Genomic DNA, 15,681 nt, shown 5'->3' on the forward strand with positions numbered 1-15,681 from the left:
AAGCATGATATGGTGGATAAGGTGTCGTAGATGTTACAGGTGTATGGAATAGGTGGTAGGCTACTGAAAGCAGTTAAGAATTTTTATGAGGAGAGTTAGGCTCAGGTTAGGGTATGTAGGAGAGAGGTAGATTATTTACTAGTAAAAATAGGCCTTAGACAGGGATGCGTGATGTCACCGTGGTTGTTCAGTATATTTGTAGGTGGGGTTGTAAGAGAAGTGAATGAACGGGAGTTGGGGAGAGGTGTGGGATTCGAAGATAAAGAATCTAACACAAAGTGGGAGTTGTTATAGATGGTTTTTGCTGATGACACTGTGCTTTTGGGAGATACTGAAGAGAAATTGCAGAAGTTAGTGGACGAGTCTGGAAGTGTATGTAAAAAAAGGAAATTAAAAGTGAACATAGGAAGGAACAAGGTGATGAGAGCAACAAAAATTTAGGAAATAAAAGACTGGATATCATATTGGAAGGAGGAAGTATATAGGAAGTGAATGTGTTCAGATGTTTGAGAGTGGACTTGTCAGCAGGAATTGACGAGAGGAGAAAAGGTGAGTGGTGCACTGAAGGAGTCTAGAGAGACAAAGAACGTTATTCATAGAAGCAAAGAGGTGAAGGTATAAGGGAGTAGTTGTACCAACACTCTTATATGGGTGTGAAGTATGTGTGGTGAATGTTGCGAGAAGGAGGTAACTGGAGGCAGTGGAGATGTTGAGTCTGAGGGCGATGGGCAGTGTGTATATTATGTAGAGAATTTGTGGATTGAAAATTAGAAGGACGTGTGAGGTTGCTAAAAATATTATCCAGAGGGCTGAAGAGGGGTTGTTGACGTGGTTCGTACATTGACAGAGGATGGAATAAAATAAAGGAAGGCAGGGTAAGGGCCGGTATAGGAAAGGTTGCAGGGAGGGGGTAAAAGAGGTTTTGTATGTGTGAGGGGCTTAGACATCCAGCAAGCACGTGTGAGTGTGTAAGATGGAAATGGAGACAAGTGGTTTATATTACTTGACTTGCTATTGGAATATGAGCAAAGTAACATTTATGAAGGAATTCAGGAAAGAGTAAGGATATTTGCAGTTTTGAGCCGCTGTATCGGCGCCTCTGGCAAGACAGTAATGGAGTGAGTGATGGTGGAAGTATTTCTACCTTCTTGGGTCACGATACCTCGGTGGGAGACGGCAGGGTGACCCAATATATATATATATATATATATATATATATATATATATATATATATATATATATATATATATATATATATATATATATATGAAGAATGTTTGAATATGAGTTCAGGTGAATGTAGATCATTGTTACATCGTCGTTATGTTCATGATTTCTTTCTAATATTTAAGTAACTAGATGGTGCAGTATTATCGTCGCAACGTTTACATTTAAATCACTCAAATATTTAATTTACTTTTAAAGTAGAAAGGAAATATAGGCATTGTTGAACATACCTGAGTCACAGTGACTCTCACAACTTAACATTCCTGAGAGTCACAGTGACTCTCACAACTTAACATTCCTGAGAGTCACAGTGACTCTCACAACTTAACATTCCTGAGAGTCACAGTGACTCTCACAACTTAACATTCCTGAGAGTCACAGTGACTCTCACAACTTAACATTCCTGAGAGTCACAGTGACTCTCACAACTTAACATTCCTGAGAGTCACAGTGACTCTCACAACATAACATTCCTGAGAGTCACAGTGACTCTCACAACTTAACATTCCTGAGAGTCACAGTGACTCTCACAACTTAACATTCCTGAGAGTCACAGTGACTCTCACAACTTCACATTCCTGAGAGTCACAGTGACTCTCGCAACTTAACATTCCTGAGAGTCACAGTGACTCTCACAACTTCACATTCCTGAGAGTCAAAGTGACTCTCACAACTTCACATTCCTGAGAGTCAAAGTGACTCTCACAACTTAACATTCCTGAGAGTCACAGTGACTCTCACAACTTCACATTCCTGAGAGTCACAGTGACTCTCACAACTTAACATTCCTGAGAGTCAAAGTGACTCTCACAACTTAACATACCTGAGAGTCACAGTGACTCTCACAACTTCACATTCCTGAGAGTCACAGTGACTCTCACAACTTAACATACCTGAGAGTCACAGTGACTCTCACAACTTAACATTCCTGAGAGTCAAAGTGACTCTCACAACTTAACATTCCTGAGAGTCACAGTGACTCTCACAACTTAACATTCCTGAGAGTCACAGTGACTCTCACAACTTAACATTCCTGAGAGTCACAGTGACTCTCACAACTTAACATTCCTGAGAGTCACAGTGACTCTCACAACTTAACATTCCTGAGAGTCACAGTGACTCTCACAACTTAACATTCCTGAGAGTCACAGTGACTCTCACAACATAACATTCCTGAGAGTCACAGTGACTCTCACAACTTCACATTCCTGAGAGTCACAGTGACTCTCACAACTTAACATTCCTGAGAGTCACAGTGACTCTCACAACTTCACATTCCTGAGAGTCACAGTGACTCTCACAACTTAACATTCCTGAGAGTCACAGTGACTCTCACAACTTAACATTCCTGAGAGTCACAGTGACTCTCACAACTTCACATTCCTGAGAGTCAAAGTGACTCTCACAACTTAACATTCCTGAGAGTCACAGTGACTCTCACAACTTCACATTCCTGAGAGTCAAAGTGACTCTCACAACTTAACATTCCTGAGAGTCACAGTGACTCTCACAACTTCACATTCCTGAGAGTCAAAGTGACTCTCACAACTTAACATACCTGAGAGTCACAGTGACTCTCACAACTTCACATTCCTGAGAGTCACAGTGACTCTCACAACTTAACATACCTGAGAGTCAAAGTGACTCTCACAACTTAACATACCTGAGAGTCACAGTGACTCTCACAACTTAACATTCCTGAGAGTCAAAGTGACTCTCACAACTTCACATTCCTGAGAGTCACAGTGACTCTCACAACTTAACATACCTGAGAGTCACAGTGACTCTCACAACTTAACATTCCTGAGAGTCAAAGTGACTCTCACAACTTCACATTCCTGAGAGTCACAGTGACTCTCACAACTTAACATACCTGAGAGTCACAGTGACTCTCACAACTTAACATTCCTGAGAGTCAAAGTGACTCTCACAACTTAACATTCCTGAGAGTCACAGCGACTCTCACAACTTAACATTCCTGAGAGTCACAGTGACTCTCACAACTTAACATTCCTGAGAGTCACAGTGACTCTTACAACTTAATATTCCTGAGAGTCACAGTGACTCTCACAACTTCACATTCCTGAGAGTCAAAGTGACTCTCACAACTTAACATTCCTGAGAGTCACAGTGACTCTCACAACTTCACATTCCTGAGAGTCAAAGTGACTCTCACAACTTAACATTCCTGAGAGTCACAGTGACTCTCACAACTTCACATTCCTGAGAGTCAAAGTGACTCTCACAACTTAACATACCTGAGAGTCACAGTGACTCTCACAACTTAACATTCCTGAGAGTCACAGTGACTCTCACAACTTAACATTCCTGAGAGTCAAAGTGACTCTCACAACTTAACATTCCTGAGAGTCACAGTGACTCTCACAACTTAACATTCCTGAGAGTCACAGTGACTCTTACAACTTCACATTCCTGAGAGTCAAAGTGACTCTCACAACTTAACATACCTGAGAGTCACAGTGACTCTCACAACTTAACATTCCTGAGAGTCACAGTGACTCTCACAACTTCACATTCCTGAGAGTCAAAGTGACTCTCACAACTTAACATTCCTGAGAGTCACAGTGACTCTCACAACTTCACATTCCTGAGAGTCACAGTGACTCTCACAACTTCACATTTCTGAGAGTCAAAGTGACTCTCACAACTTAACATTCCTGAGAGTCACAGTGACTCTCACAACTTAACATACCTGAGAGTCACAGTGACTCTCACAACTTAACATACCTGAGAGTCACAGTGACTCTCACAACTTCACATTCCTGAGAGTCACAGTGACTCTCACAACTTCACATTTCTGAGAGTCACAGTGACTCTCACAACTTCACATTCCTGAGAGTCACAGTGACTCTCACAACTTCACATTCCTGAGAGTCACAGTGACTCTCACAACTTCACATTCCTGTGAGTCACAGTGACTCTCACAACTTCACATTCCTGAGAGTCACAGTGACTCTCACAACTTAACATTCCTGAGAGTCACAGTGACTCTCACAACTTAACATACCTGAGAGTCACAGTGACTCTCACAACTTAACATACCTGAGAGTCACAGTGACTCTCACAACTTAACATTCCTGAGAGTCACAGTGACTCTCGCAACTTAACATACCTAAGAGTCACAGTGACTCTCACAACTTAACATACCTGAGAGTCACAGTGACTCTCACAACTTAACATTCCTGAGAGTCACAGTGACTCTCACAACTTAACATTCCTGAGAGTCACAGTGACTCTCACAACTTCAGATTCCTGAGAGTCAAAGTGACTCTCACAACTTAACATACCTGAGAGTCACAGTGACTCTCACAACTTAACATTCCTGAGAGTCACAGTGACTCTCACAACTTCACATTCCTGAGAGTCAAAGTGACTCTCACAACTTAACATTCCTGAGAGTCACAGTGACTCTCACAACTTCACATTCCTGAGAGTCACAGTGACTCTCACAACTTCACATTTCTGAGAGTCAAAGTGACTCTCACAACTTAACATTCCTGAGAGTCACAGTGACTCTCACAACTTAACATACCTGAGAGTCACAGTGACTCTCACAACTTAACATACCTGAGAGTCACAGTGACTCTCACAACTTCACATTCCTGAGAGTCACAGTGACTCTCACAACTTCACATTTCTGAGAGTCACAGTGACTCTCACAACTTCACATTCCTGAGAGTCACAGTGACTCTCACAACTTCACATTCCTGAGAGTCACAGTGACTCTCACAACTTCACATTCCTGAGAGTCACAGTGACTCTCACAACTTCACATTCCTGAGAGTCACAGTGACTCTCACAACTTAACATTCCTGAGAGTCACAGTGACTCTCACAACTTAACATACCTGAGAGTCACAGTGACTCTCACAACTTAACATACCTGAGAGTCACAGTGACTCTCACAACTTAACATTCCTGAGAGTCACAGTGACTCTCGCAACTTAACATACCTGAGAGTCACAGTGACTCTCACAACTTAACATACCTGAGAGTCACAGTGACTCTCACAACTTAACATTCCTGAGAGTCACAGTGACTCTCACAACTTAACATTCCTGAGAGTCACAGTGACTCTCACAACTTCACATTCCTGAGAGTCACAGTGACTCTCACAACTTAACATACCTGAGAGTCACAGTGACTCTCACAACTTAACATTCCTGAGAGTCACAGTGACTTTCACAACTTCACATTCCTGAGAGTCACAGTGACTCTCACAACTTAACATACCTGAGAGTCACAGTGACTCTCACAACTTAACATTCCTGAGAGTCACAGTGACTCTCACAACTTAACATTCCTGAGAGTCACAGTGACTCTCACAACTTAACATACCTGAGAGTCACAGTGACTCTCACAACTTCACATTCTTGAGAGTCACAGTGACTCTCACAACTTAACATACCTGAGAGTCACAGTGACTCTCACAACTTCACATTCCTGAGAGTCACAGTGACTCTCACAACTTAACATACCTGAGAGTCACAGTGACTCTCACAACTTAACATACCTGAGAGTCACAGTGACTCTCACAACTTCACATTCCTGAGAGTCACAGTGACTCTCACAACTTAACATACCTGAGAGTCACAGTGACTCTCACAACTTAACATACCTGAGAGTCACAGTGACTCTCACAACTTCACATTCCTGAGAGTCACAGTGACTCTCACAACTTAACATACCTGAGAGTCACAGTGACTCTCACAACTTAACATTCCTGAGAGTCACAGTGACTCTCACAACTTCACATTCCTGAGAGTCAAAGTGACTCTCACAACTTCACATTCCTGAGAGTCACAGTGACTCTCACAACTTAACATACCTGAGAGTCACAGTGACTCTCACAACTTAACATTCCTGAGAGTCACAGTGACTCTCACAACTTAACATACCTGAGAGTCACAGTGACTCTCACAACTTAACATACCTGAGAGTCACAGTGACTCTCACAACTTAACATACCTGAGAGTCACAGTGACTCTCACAACTTAACATACCTGAGAGTCACAGTGACTCACAACTTCACTATCTCATAAGTTTGTAATGATGTAATAAAAATGAAACTTAATTTAAACATTAAGAACAGAAACCTTAATACACGTTAACAATATTTCTGTCTTCTTGCCGAATATCGATTTATACAGAAGAACCTTTTATCTTTTAATAGTTTAAGAACATACTTCACAAATTGTTACAGAGGTAAACAACTAAAAAAAAATTCATTACATTCTCTAGAAGTGTAGTTCCTTATTTCCCATTAACTTCCATAAATAAGTTAACGAAGTTAATAAGTTAACGAAACTGCTGTACCAATTTGATCCCCAGGAGATAATTTTTATTTTTATTATTATTATCACACTGGCCGATTCCCACCAAGGCAGGGCGGCCCGAAAAAGAAAAACTTTCACCATCATTCCCTCCATCACTGTCTTGCCAGAAGGATGCTTTACACTACAGTTTTTAAACTGCAACATTAACACCCTTCCTTCAGGAGATAATGTCGTATTAAAACGTAAATACACTACACAACTTCTCAAGTTCAGAGAATTACAAAGGTCTGTAACCTACGAATATCGCTGTCATGTCTGTAATGATGTGTATACTGGTGAAACTGACCATCAATTGAAGGTCCTCATCTCTAAACACTTGGCTAGATGTATTGGAATAAATAATCCATTAGATAAACACCTTCATAATACCATAAACCAACACTGTCAGGCCACAGACCGCACTGTAAACATGAAGTCAGCCACTGCTGACAGCAGTAAAGTCTCTCTACACCAATAAAGACAAAACATCAGCTGTGTAATAGAAATGAGTGTTCAGTAATGTTATTCTTTATTCATTTCTTTCAATTATATTAATCCGATGTTTTGCATATGTTTACATCTGGCTTTTGTAACTGAGAGAGAGAGGAAAAAATTAATCTGCAAGGTACTTCCTGCTAGTGGTGGCTACTATCACGACGTGATGGAAAGTAATTTTGGACAATGAAGGGAAGGCGCTCGTGTTAGATGATGGGGTATTGTAGCAGAATTTAGTTGAACCTCAAGACAGAGAACAACTGAGATGTTTGGGATTTAATAGAACATGATATACAAGTCACTTCGTGTCACCTCACTACTTGTAATAATGTTGGTAGAATTACCTACAATATGTTAGGTAAAAGGACACAAGGGCAACTACTGTGACATTTTATTGTGGCAACGTTTCGCTCCCCAGGAGCTTTGTGTCAACCTCCAGAAGAGCGAAACGTTGCCACAATAAAATATCACATTAGTTACACTTGGTCCTTTTTACCTAACACCTCACTGCTTGTCACTTCGAGTTCACTCTCTTATACCAGGTTTTTCTCTCTGTAACCTGACGAAGGCCACTGTGTGAGCGAAACATTGTCAGTAATGATTCCACAATGCTTTAGTTACGTTTCTATACAGTTTTAAAATCTAAATATTGTCATGTTTGCCAGAAAGGGATAGCTATAGTTCCTTTGAACATAAGAATACAACAAAGAAAGAACACTGCAACAGGCTTACTGACCCATTTTAGGCAGGTCCTTCTCAAACCAAAATCCACTAATAAAAAATTTCACCCAACTTATTATCAATATCACACAAGCAAAAATCATTGATGACCCTATTTACTCAAGTGCAAGTCCCACTCAAATTACAACATCTCTAACTCAAGTATTTAACTCAGATTTAAGCTACCGAAGGTTTTAGCTTCAATGGCCCTGCTAGACAGAAGTATTCCACTCCTCGACTAATATTACTCCAAACAAGTACTTTCCTATATCCTTTCCAAATCTAAATTTACCCAACACGAATCCATTATTTTGAGTTCTTTTCACCAGCGTGAGAGCACCCAGCTTTCACCCTCCCTCCCCTGGTGAAGGGAAGTATACACTTCACCAGCTGGTAAACTGGTTCACTCAGCATAGATCTGCTCACTAAATAATTAGTCTAACTTATTAAATAATTCAAGATTAAATCAGAAATATTATTGAGAAAAATATTAGAATGTGGAAAATTATCTGGCGACTTAACCCTGAGTGACCTATTGTGTGTGTTGCCTGTTGCCTGTTGTGTGTTGCCTGTTGTCTGTTGCCTGTTATGTGTTGCCTGTTGTGAGTGTTGCTTGTTGTGTTTGTTGCTTGTTGCCTTGTGTGTGTGTGTGTGTGTGTGTGTGTGTGTGTGTGTGTGTTGCCTGCTATTTATGTGTTTGCGAGTTGCCTGTTGTGTGTGTGTGTTGCCTGCTATGTGTGTGTTGCCTGTTGTGTGTGTGTGTTGCCTGCTGTGTGTGTACTCACCTATTTGTACTCACCTATTTGTGGTTGCAGGGGTCGAGTCTTAGCTCCTGGCCCCGCCTCTTCACTGGTGTGTGTTGCCTGTTGTGTGTGTGTGTGTTGCCTGCTGTGTGTGTGTTGCCTGTTGTGTGTGTGTGTTGCCTGCTATGTGTGTGTTGCCTGTTGTGTGTGTGTGTGTTGCCTGCTGTGTGTGTGTTGCCTGTTGTGTGTGTGTGTGTGTTGCCTGCTGTGTGTGTGTTGCCTGTTGTGTGTGTGTGTTGCCTGCTATGTGTGTGTTGCCTGTTGTGTGTGTGTGTGTTGCCTGTTGTGTGTGTGTGTTGCCTGCTGTGTGTGTGTTGCCTGTTGTGTGTGTGTGTGTTGCCTGCTATGTGTGTGTTGCCTGTTGTGTGTGTGTGTGTTGCCTGCTGTGTGTGTGTTGCCTGTTGTGTGTGTGTGTTGCCTGCTGTGTGTGTGTTGCCTGCTATGTGTGTGTTGCCTGTTGTGTGTGTGTGTGTGTTGCCTGTTGTGTGTGTGTTGCCTGCTGTGTGTGTGTGTTGCCTGCTGTGTGTGTGTTGCCTGCAATGTGTGTGTTGCCTGTTGTGTGTGTGTGTGTGTTGCCTGTTGTGTGTGCGTGTTGCCTGCTGTGTGTGTGTGTTGCCTGCTATGTGTGTGTTGCCTGTTGTGTGTGTGTTGCCTGCTGTGTGTGTGTTGCCTGTTGTGTGTGTGTGTGTTGCCTGCTGTGTGTGTGTTGCCTGTTGTGTGTGTGTGTGTGTGTTGCCTGCTATGTGTGTGTTGCCTGTTGTGTGTGTGTGTGTTGCCTGCTGTGTGTGTGTTGCCTGCTATGTGTGTGTTGCCTGTTGTGTGTGTGTGTGTGTGTTGCCTATTGTATGTGTGTTGCCTGCTGTGTGTGTGTGTGTGTGTGTGTGTGTGTGTGTGTGTGTGTGTGTGTGTGTGTGTGAGTCGAGTATTGAATAGTGTATTGCGACTTAACTAGTGACAAATTTTCGAGCTATTAAAGGAGTGCCGGGACACTCAGCAGAGGTTCCATGTCACTCACGCACAGGAAACACCAATTGCAGTTTGTACCATGTCATCCGTCCTCACGAATACCACATAAACCTTCTGCATCTTAGTAATCTTCACTAATTGCCGGGAGACGGATCCTCCCTCCTTGCAGGGAAGAGGATACTGTATTAAGCCTGAAAAAAGCCCGTCTACGGTCTCATTGTTGTCAATGACAGAGCAGCGGGAAGCGTAGCGCTGTGTCAGGAGTGCAACGAAGTCATGGCACAGGCCGACGTGCTGAAGCAAGACCATCCTCACACTGAAGAATGAGACACTTGTGCAACATATGGGAATCGTTATGAAGGGAACGTTTCGCCAGCCAGTGGCTTCTTCAGTCCAATACGGAAAAGAACGATGAAAGATGTGAGAAGTCGGAGGTAATCAGTCCCTCAGCCTATAGACGATGTGATCAAGCATCAGTCTTGACAAAAGTACAGAATATGCTTTTATATACCGCAGACAGGTGAGGTGAAACACGGGAGGTGAAGCAGGGGAGGTGAAGCAGGGGAGGTGAAGCAGGGGAGGTGAAGCAGGGGAGGTGAACCAGGTGAGGTGAAGCAGGGGAGGTGAAGCAGGTGAAGTGAAGCAGGTTAGGTGAAGCAGGGGAGGTGAAACAGGGGAGGTGAACCAGGTGAGGTGAAGCAGGGGAGGTAAAGCAGGTGAGGTGAAGCAGGGGAGGTGAAACAGGGGAGGTGAAGCAGGGGAGGTGAAGCAGGGAAGGTGAAGCAGGGGAGGTGAAGCAGGAGATGAAGCAGGGGAGGTGAAGCAGGGGAGGTGAAGCAGGGGAGGTGAAGCAGGGGAGGTGAAGCAGGGGAGGTGAAGCAGGGGAGGTGAAGCAGGGGAGGTGAAGCAGGGGAGGTGAAGCAGGTGAGGTGAAGCAGGTGAGGTGAAGCAGGGGAGGTGAAGCAGGTGAAGTGAAGCAGGTGAGGTGAAGCAGGTGAGGTGAAGCAGGTGAGGTGAAGCAGGTGAGGTGAAGTAGAGGAGGTGAAGCAGGGGAGGTGAAGCAGGTGAGGTGATGCAGGTGAGGTGAAGCAGGTGAGATGAAGTAGAGGAGGTGAAGCAGGGGAGGTGAAGCAGGGGAGGTGAAGCAGGGGAGGTGAAGCAGGTGAGGTGAAACAGGGGAGGTGAAGCAGGGAAGGTGAAGCAGGTGAGGTGAAGCAGGGGAGGTGAAGCAGGTGAGGTGAAGCAGGTGAGGTGAAGCAGGGGAGGTGAAGCAGGTGAGGTGAAGAAGGGGAGGTGAAGCAGGTGAGGTGAAGCAGGTGAGGTGAAGCAGCTGAGGCGAAGCAAATGAGGTGAAGCATGTTAGGTGAAGTAGAGGAGGTGAGGCAGGGGAGGTGAAGCAGGGGAGGTGAAGCAGGTGAGGTGAAGCAGGTGAGGTGAAGTAGAGGAGGTGAAGCAGGGGAGGTGAAGCAGGGGAGGTGAAGCAGGGGAGGTGAAGCAGGTGAGGTGAAACAGGGGAGGTGAAGCAGGGGAGGTGAAGCAGGGGAGGTGAAGCAGGCGAGGTGAAGCAGGGGAGGTGAAGCAGGTGAGGTGAAGCAGGTGAGGTGAAGCAGGTGAGGTGAAGCAGGTGAGATGAAGCAGGTGAGGTGAAGCAGGTGAGGTGAAGCAGGTGAGGTGAAGTAGAGGAGGTGAAGCAGGGGAGGTGAAGCAGGTGAGGTGAAGCAGGTGAGGTGAAGCAGGTGAGGTGAAGTAGAGGAGGTGAAGCAGGGGAGGTGAAGAAGGGGAGGTGAAGCAGAGAAGGTGAAGTAGGGGAGGTGAAGCAGGGGAGGTGAAGCAGGGGAGGTGAAGCAGTGGAGATGAAGCAGGTGAGGTGAAGCAGGTGAGGTGAAGAAGGTGAGGTGAAGCAGGGGAGGTGAAGCAGGTGAGTTAAAGCAGGGGAGGTGAAGCAGAGGAGGTGAAGCAGGTGAGGTGAAGCAGGGGAGGGGAAGCAGGGGAGGTGAAGCTAGGGAGGTGAAGCACGGGAGGTGAAGCAGGGGAGGTGAAGCAGAGGAGGTGAAGCAGAGGAGGTGAAGCAGGTGAGGTAAAGCAGTTGAGACGAAGCAGGGGAGGTGAAGCAGGGGAGGTGAAGCAGGTGAGGTGAAGCAGGTGAGGTGAAGTAGAGGAGGTGAAGCATGGGACGTGAAGCAGGGGAGGTGAAGCAGGTGAGGTGAAGCAGGGGAGGAGAAGCAGGTGAGGTGAAGCAGAGGAGGTGAAGCAGGTGAGGTGAAGCAGGTGAGGTGAAGAAGGGGAGGTGAAGCAGGTGAGGTGAAGCAGGGGAGGTGAAGCAGCGGAGGTGAAGCTAGGGAGGTGAAGCATGGGAGGTGAAGCAGGGGAGGTGAAGTAGAGGAGGTGAAGCAGGTGAGGTAAAGCAGTTGAGACAAAGCAGGGGAGGTGAATCAGGGGAGGTGAAGCAGGTGAGGTGAAGCAGGGGAGGTGAAGCAGGTGAGGTGAAGCAGAGGAGGTGAAGCAGGTGAGGTAAAGCACGGGAGGTGAAGCAGGGGAGGTGAAGCAGGTGAGTTGAAGCAGGGGAGGTGAAGCAGGTGAGTTGAAGCAGGGGAGGTGAAGCAGGTGAGGTGAAGCAGGTGAGGTGAAGCAGTTGAGGTGAAGCAGGTGAAGCAGGTGAGGTGAAGAAGAGGAGGTGAAGCAAGGGAGGTGAAGCAGGGGAGGTGAAGCAGGTGAGGTGAAGCAGGGGAGGTAAAGCAGGTGAGGTGAAGCAGGTGAGGTGAAGCAAGAGAGGTGAAGCAGGTGAGGTGAAGCAGGGGAGGTGAAGCAGGTGAGGTGAAGCAGTGGAGGTGAAGCAGGGGAGGTGAAGCAGGTGAGGTGAAGCAGGTGAGGTGAAGTAGGGGAGGCGAAGCAGAAGAGGTGAAGAAGGGGAGGTGAAGCAGGTGAGATGAAGCAGGTGAGGTGAAGTAGAGGAGGTGAAGCAGGGGAGGTGAAACAGGTGAGGTGAAGCAGGGGAGGTGAAGCAGGGGAGGTGAAGCAGGTGAGGTGAAGCAGGTGAGGTGAAGAAGAGGAGGTGAAGCAAGGGACGTGAAGCAGGGGAGGTGAAGCAGGTGAGGTGAAGCAGGGGAGGTGAAGCAGGTGAGGTGAAGCAGAGGAGGTGAATCAAGTGGGGTGAAGCAGGTGAGGTGAAGCAGGGGAGGTGAAGCAGGGGAGGTGAAGCAGGGGAGGTGAAGCAGGGGAGGTGAAGCAGGGGAGGTGAATCAAGTGGGGTGAAGCAGGTGAGGTGAAGCAGGGGAGGTGAAGCAGGTGAGGTGAAGCAGGGGAGGTGAAGCACGGGAGGTGAAGCAGGGGAGGTGAAGCAGGGGAGGTGAAGCATGAGAGGTGAAGCATGTCAGGTGAAGCAAAGGAGGTGAAGCAGGGGAGGTGAAGCAGGGGAGGTGAAGCATGGGAGGTGAATCAGGTCACGTGAAGCAGAGGTGAAGCAGGTCAGGTGAAGCAGGGGAGGTGAAGCAAGGGAGGTGAAACAGGTGAGGTGAAGCAGGGGAGGTGAAGCAGGGCAGGTGAAGCAGGTGAGGTGAAGCAGGGGAGGTGAAGCACGGGAGGTGAAGCAGGGGAGGTGAAGCAGGGGAGGTGAAGCAGAGGAGGTGAAGCAGAGGAGGTGAAGCAGGTGAGGTGAAGCAGATGAGGCGAAGCAGGGGAGGTGAAGTATGGGAGGTGAAGCAGGTGAGGTGAAGCAGGTGAGGTGAAGTAGAGGAGGTGAAGAAGGGGACGTGAAGCAGGGGAGGTGAAGCAGGTGAAGTGAAGCAGGGGGGTGAAGTAGGGGAAGTGAAGCAGAGGAGGTGAAGCAGGGGAGGTGAAGCAGGTGAGGTGAAGCAGATGAGGGAAAGTAGAGGAGGTGAAGCAGGGGAGGTGAAACAGGTGAGGTGAAGCAGGGGAGGTGAAGCAGGTGAGGTGAAGCAGTGGAGGTGAAGCAGGGGAGGTGAAGCAGGTGAGGTGAAGCAGGTCAGGTGAAGCAGAGGAGGTGAAGCAGGTGAGGTGAAGCAGGGGAGGTGAAGCAGAGGAGGTGAATCAGGTGAGGTGAAGCAGGTGAGGTGAAGCAGGGGAGGTGAAGCAGGGGAGGTGAAGCATGCGAGGTGAAGCAGGTCAAGTGAAGCAGAGGTGAAGCAGGTCAGGTGAAGCAGGGGAGGTGAAGCAAGGGAGGGGAAACAGGTGAGGTGAAGCAGGGGAGGTGAAGCAGGGGAGGTGAAGCAGGTGAGGTGAAGCAGGGGAGGTGAAGCACGGGAGGTGAAGCAGGGGAGGTGAAGCAGGGGAGGTGAAGCAGGTGAGGTGAAGCACGGGAGGTGAAGCAGGGGAGGTGAAGCAGAGGAGGTGAAGCAGAGGAGGTGAAGCAGGTGAGGTGAAGCAATTGAGGCGAAGCAGGGGAGGTGAAGCATGGGAGGTGAAGCAGGTGAGGTGAAGCAGGTGAGGTGAAGTAGAGGAGGTGAAGAAGGGGACGTGAAGCAGGGGAGGTGAAGCAAGTGAAGTGAAGCAGGGGAGGTGAAGTAGGGGAGGTGAAGCAGAGGAGGTGAAGCAGGGGAGGTGAAGCAGGTGAGGTGAAGCAGATGAGGTAAAGTAGAGGAGGTGAAGCAGGGGAGGTGAAACAGGTGAGGTGAAGCAGGGGAGGTGAAGCAGGTGAAGTGAAGCAGGGGAGGTGAAGCAGGGGAGGTGAAGCAGGTGAGGTGAAGCAGGTGATGTAAAGTAGAGGAGGTGAAGCAGGGGACGTGAAGCAGGGGTGGTGAAGCAGGTGAGGTGAAGCAGGGGAGGTGAAGCAGGTGAGGTGAAGCAGAGGAGGTGAATCAGGTGAGGTGAAGTAGGTGAGGTGAAGCAGGGGAGGTGAAGCAGGGGAGGTGAAGCAGGGGAGGTGAAGCATGAGAGGTGAAGCAGGTCAGGTGAAGCAGAGGAGGTGAAGCAGGTGAGGTGAAGCAGGGGAGGTGAAGCAGGGGAGGTGAAGCAGGGGAGGTGAAGCAGGGGAGGTGAAGCAGGGGAGGTGAAGCATGGGAGGTGAAGCAGGGGAGGTGAAGCAGGAGAGGTGAAGCAGGGGAGGTGAAGCAGAGGAGGTGAAGCAGGGGAGGTGAAGCAGGTAAGGTGAAGCAGAGGAGGTGAAGCAGGGGAGGTGAAGCAGAGGAGGTGAAACAGGGGAGGTGAAGCAGGAAAGGTGAAGCAGAGGAGGTGAAGCAGGGGAGTTGAAGCAGGTAAGGTGAAGCAGAGGAGGTGAAGCAGGGGAGGTGAAGCAGAGGAGGTGAAACAGGGGAGGTGAAGCAGGAAAGGTGAAGCAGAGGAGGTGAAGCAGGGGAGGTGCAGCAGAGGAGGTGAAGCAGGGGAGGAGATGTCACCGTGAACATCCACAGGAGTAAACAGGCAACACCGAGTGTGGAATTTCCTGCATCAACATCCCATCATCTTACATACTTATGACGGAACAGAAACACTTGTCACTCCAGTGAGTGATTTTCACGGACATTGTTTACCACACTTGCAACACAATTTTCACGGACATTGTTTACCACACTTGCAACACAATTTTCACGGACATTGTTTACCACACTTGCAACACAATTTTCACGGACATTGTTTACCACACTTGCAACACAATTTTCACGGACATTGTTTACCACACTTGCAACACAATTTTCACGGACATTGTTTACCACACTTGCAACACAATTTTCACGGACATTGTTTACCACACTTGCAACACAATTTTCACGGACATTCTTTACCACACTTCCAACACAATTTTGTGTTCTGATTCTGTACAAAAACATAGAGTGAATTTACGAATATTACAAAGAAATAAAATGGGCCTATATCCTTAGAAATATTAAAAAAAAAGATCATGTAAGTGTATGAGTGTCCGTGGTGTATACTGGTATGAGTGTTGGTAGTGTATACTGGTATGAGTGTTGGTAGTGTATACTGGTATGAGTGTTGGTAGTGTATACTGGTATGAGTGTTGGTAGTGTATACTGGTATGAGTGTTGGTAGTGTATACTGGTATGAGTGTTGGTAGTGTATACTGGTATGAGTGTTGGTATTGTATACTGGTATGACTGTTGGTAGTGTATACTGGTATGAGTGTTGGTAGTGTATACTGGTATGAGTGTGGGTAGTGTATA

At 47.0% G+C, this 15,681-nt stretch overlaps 1 protein-coding gene across 1 annotated transcript in view; it reads right to left on the bottom strand.

Annotated features, from left to right (window-relative positions):
* LOC128699890 (low-density lipoprotein receptor-related protein 4) overlaps positions 1-15,681 on the bottom strand; it is an 846,819-nt gene that overhangs the window by 46,665 nt on the left and 784,473 nt on the right. The window lies entirely within an intron of this gene.

This window comes from Cherax quadricarinatus, chromosome 20 (assembly GCF_038502225.1).
Source record: "Cherax quadricarinatus isolate ZL_2023a chromosome 20, ASM3850222v1, whole genome shotgun sequence".
NCBI classification, from domain to species: domain Eukaryota; kingdom Metazoa; phylum Arthropoda; class Malacostraca; order Decapoda; family Parastacidae; genus Cherax; species Cherax quadricarinatus.